Below are 5000 nucleotides of genomic sequence, written 5' to 3'. Positions count from 1 at the left end.
CCTTATCACAAGAACCCTCAAAAGAGACAGAGATTCACAGACTCAAATTCCCTTGTGTGATGATGATGATTAATTATTATTCTACGTTTCATTGAATTATTCCATTATTTCAATAAAAAATTAATCAGTTTGTGACTCTATCACATTTTTTTTTAATTTTATTTTTTTTTTTACACAGTGATCACCACTTATCAAGGCCCGGAAGCCACTCAGGGATAAGGGTTATTACAAGTACATTACGTATATTTAAAAACTTATGTCCCATTGCTGCAATGTCACATTTTTTGTGCTTTACAATTACTTTAATAGAAAGAGCTCTGATGAGCTCATAGAACTTTTACCTCCTCGACGTGCATAACCCCAACTAATCCAACAAGCGGCAAAATCCCACTCCTTCAATATTGAGGTTCTTAGATACTGGAAAACCTTCTACTCTAACAATTTCTTCCCTCGGATTGCTAGATTTAGGAATTCCCTCCCCATTTCCTGCTTCCATAACTGTAGTAACCTGAAGAAGTTTAAATGTAATGTGAACAGGCATCTTGCTGCTGAACTCCCCATGATCAGCTGTTAGACATGATCCCAAATAGTAGCCCGTTACGTTCCAATTGGCAATATACTTTGTTTGGGATGAAAAAGAGTTAAAAAGAAAAGGGATTTAATTTCTAAAATGCAATTTACTGTGATTCAGTTATTTTATTTTCAACATTTAACATAGTGCGTCTATAAAACAGGACCACATATTGGTGCAATATTTCCGAGTGTGATTTACAGAATAGATCAGAAATGGCTAAAGAAGTTTACGATTTTAAGGACACAAAAAAAAAAAAATCAAAAGCAGTTGATACTAAACTAGGCACCGCCAAAAATGGCCGCAAAATCAAGTTGTTGTTGTTTTTTAAAACGAAATTACATTTATTAAAATCCATTATTTCTGAGTAACTTTTTTTTTCCAGAAAGATAAAACCCTGAATTTTATCATATAGAAAACAGAATAATGTAAAATTTTTTCTACTATTTTTAATTAAATTTTAAATGTTAAATTTTCCCAAAAAGTTAACAATTGACATTTTTTGTCTTGCACAAAAAACGTACATAAATATTAAAAAAAAAGGTTTTTGAAATAATTTATTTATTTATTTATTGTCTAACTAAGATTTAGGATTATTTTCTAAGAGAATATGCAAAAATATTATAATATAAGTACCTGAATTTCAAATAATTCCACTTATTCATATAGGTAACCAGATATTTCGCGTCGATCTAGAGTCTAGATCGACACTGTTTACGTTTGCGTTTGATAAGAAGAAAACTATGGAAGACAAAACAGGCCAAAAAAACTTATTTTTCAGTGACGAAAATTTCAATGTATTATTAAGCTGAGGCTGGCCAGTACTAGATGGGTGACCATTTGTATGTTTGGTTTTTAATGTGTATGTGTGTGGGGGCCAGGCTCCCCAAAATTGGGGGGGGGGGGCAATTTAAAGCAGAATAAAAAAAAGTATTTCAGCGCATTTGGTCCACCGTAGTCGAAAGGCGGCAAACGTTTTCAAACGGGATCGAAAAAAATGATGCTATTTTTAACACAAAGGGCACAATATTTATCGATTTTTTTTTTTGTATCGATTATTCAAAGCATGCCCTGTTTAATAATGGTCATGCATTATTCGGCTCGCTAAAAAAAAATTGTTAATTTATTTATCAAAAATTTTAAAATGGCTTTTTTCGTATAAATATTAAAAAAAAATTTTTTTTGTTTGGCTTAACTTAAATTAATTATTTTACTTAACATATTCACCGAATTTCACACTTCAAAACTCAAAAGCGGGATAATTAAACACAATCGAAGTTCTGATATTCAGACGTCAAAATAAGGTATGCAAACAATTTTTTTTTTTTTTTTAATCTATAATTCTGTCCCGTACAACAACACAATATCTTGTGTTCAGTTTCAGATGATTACTTTAAGCATATTTGTTCCCACTTCAAAGCAGGGGGGGGGGGTTGTAAGCAAAAAAAATATATATATAAATATCGTTTATGAAAAATAAGTACACTGTTGTAAAGTTCATTCTTCTCCTAATAACCGCTGAAAATTTCGTATTGATCGGATAATTACCTGATTTTTGGTAGATTTTTAAAAAGACGGTCCGTCAAAAAGTATTGACCTGCCCCCCCCCCCCCAGTTTTGGCGGTGCCTATACTAAACATACTAAAGTGTTCGGTTAGTTTTGCTAGGGTTTAAAAGGTTTTAGACCCCCCCCCAAAAAAAAAAAAAAAATAAAGATAGAAAAACTTAGAAAAAAAATAAATTTGATTCACATATTGAATAGAACTCACACTGATCAGAGGTTTATGTCATCTGTATATCAAAAAACTATCTTTCACTGGAGTTATCTAAACTTCAACTCGCACCGTCCACATAAGTAATCATACGTCGCTTACAATGACGACCGAAAACAATTTGTAGTCATAGCAATAACGACTATCTAGAGAGTATGACAACAGCTCCAAGAAATCTGGACCAAACACCAAAGGACACCACCCAAAAACTCAACAGAGTTTGTATACCATACCTGAAGGGCTTGTTGGTATTCCTCGGGGCTCCATTCTAGGCCCAACACTGTTTCTTCTTTTACATAAATGACTTTCCAGAGAATATTATTCAGAAAATTAACATTTATACTTATGAAACCACCTTCTATTTTGGTATTGCTCCTTGTCCATCTTTCTCGGATTAATTGAAATAGGCAGCTGATCTAGAAGTTAGTTTCGGTTCTTTTGTAGATTAGGCTAAGAAATGTTCCATTTCTTTCTGAGGTTCTTATAGATGACTCTGATCTTGATGAGGAATCAACTCTATAAGACTTTTTGGTTTTTCTTTCTCATCAAATCTTTCTTGGAATTCATATATTAGATCCATTGCTCTTTCTGCTTCTCATAAAATCGGTTCTTTCTATCGTTCTGACCACTTTCTCACACCTGAGACTATTCCTTATCTCTACAAATCATTTATCAGACCATGTATGAAGTACTCTTGTCATAATTGGGCTGGTGAATCTCTGTTCAATTTTAAGGTTATTTATAAAGTGCAGAAACGTATCTGTAATTTGATTGATCCCATCCTTTTTTCTTCACTGCAACTTATCTCTCACAGACGTAATGTTGCTAGTCTCAGTCTTTTTTTATAAATACTGTTATGGCAGGTGTTCCTCAGAATTGTCTCATCTATTTCCTGCTTCCTTTGTTCCAGCTTGTTTGACTTGTTAGTCTAGTGGTCTTCATCAATTCACTGTTTTGATCACTCATTGGAGTACAGTTTCCTATAACTTCTATCCAAGAACTGCTATGTTGTTGAACTCTCTTCCTGCTGACTGTTTTCCTCCTTGATCTTTTCAAGACTAAGTTCAATAGGCGTCTCTTGTCTTAGTAATAATCATTTTTCGTTTTTGTTAGCTTCTTACATCAAGTAGCTTCATGTCTTGTCTCGAGCGAATTCCATAAAAAAATGTCTGATACTCTTAATGCAAAAAACATAAGTCCATTAATTTTTTTGTTTCTTGTTGAGGAAGAATTATTCCCCTTGAATTTAATAATAAAAACGACATTATTTTTCTTTTTATCAAGTTTCGTAATTTTATTTTCCGTTGGATTTGGTTTTCTCTGATGAACAAAGTTTTTGAACCTTTGTATAAAATCTAACTTGTACATCGTGTACATCTCTCTGCCAGACTCCTTTCTTCCTCATCATTATTCTGTGTATCTTTCTTATACAATTCTGGATTTACGTAAATTTACTTCAATTCTGCTGACCGACTTTTCACCAACCAATAAGTGTCCATTGTTTGTCCATTTTTTGATCAGAATTTCACCTACATTTTTTTTTTACAGCAATATTCATTCTCTTGTTTATTGTTTCTACCTGCTGACGTCATGGACTAAGGATTTTTCTTAACTTCTCTCTTAACGTAGTTCTTTTCTATTCATTTCTACTTTTAATTTTTATCCTTTTTCCAAAAATGACTTGGAGTCGTCCAGATTTCTAATCTGCGCCCCTCTCCCATCATATTATTACACATACGTTGTAAATTCTTATATTCACGTTCTTTGTGTGAATATATGCATAGTTGAGCATTTGGCAGCGTGGCATTGTATATGCGTGGGTGACCTTTGTTCTCGTAGTGTGTGTGCATATATGCGTGAGTTGATAAGGGCTGTATAGGCGAGTTATAGAGTTCTTTTGCCTTACCACCCGAGTGAGGGTGAGAGCAAAAGTTCTGGGTGCGATGTTGAGTACGCCTTCTTGAGTTCCGCCTGTACCATCAGCTGGCGGAGTCTCTATAAAACTGATTTTCTTGACCAGATCTTATAGGAGTTACTAGTTTTACACTGACTTATTACTTTCACGTATAGGTATTACTTTCTGGAGCTTGGAGAGATTCCAATTGGCTGAAAAAGCTTTGCTTTGACAGCTTCATGTTAAAAGTTGTTAGCTTTGAGCGGTGAAGAGGAAAGCAAATTCCAACGAACTAAATTTAAAAAGCTATTTTTTTCATAGTATTTTCAAGTTAAATTCATTTTTTACGATATTTTTGTTTAATAAATTGTTAGGTAATTTGCTAGAATAACTTTTAGATTTAGTAATCAAGTAATAAAAAGAAATGGAAATTTTACTGGATTGAATAATTCGAAATAAGAAAAACGATTTTTGTTTTAATTAAATTATTTTTATTGTACAATAATTTATATCGTTTGAAATACGTTAAAATTAAAAGACAACATTGTTAATGACCGTTTTGATAGAAACCCCCCCCCCCCAAGTCCACTGAATTTCAGCTTGCTGCTACGAATTCAGAATAGGGGCATGTGAGCAAGAAAAGTGAAAGTAAGAACCAGGGAAACATCTGTTACAAGAGATAAAAAAAAATAGAGTAAGCATTCATAGCCATTTGTATTTTAGCGTTGGTAGGAACCACTTCCGTGATTCAATCACCACACAT

The 5000-nt window shown here is 33.2% G+C and overlaps 1 protein-coding gene across 3 annotated transcripts in view; it reads left to right on the top strand.

Annotated features, from left to right (window-relative positions):
- LOC145263095 (dynein light chain Tctex-type protein 2B-like) overlaps positions 1–5000 on the top strand; it is a 254270-nt gene that overhangs the window by 198209 nt on the left and 51061 nt on the right. The window lies entirely within an intron of this gene.

Source organism: Euprymna scolopes, chromosome 38 (genome assembly GCF_053919585.1).
Source record: "Euprymna scolopes isolate OS-2025 chromosome 38, ASM5391958v1, whole genome shotgun sequence".
Lineage (NCBI taxonomy): Eukaryota > Metazoa > Mollusca > Cephalopoda > Sepiida > Sepiolidae > Euprymna > Euprymna scolopes.
This window is presented reverse-complemented; position numbering and strand designations above follow the sequence as displayed.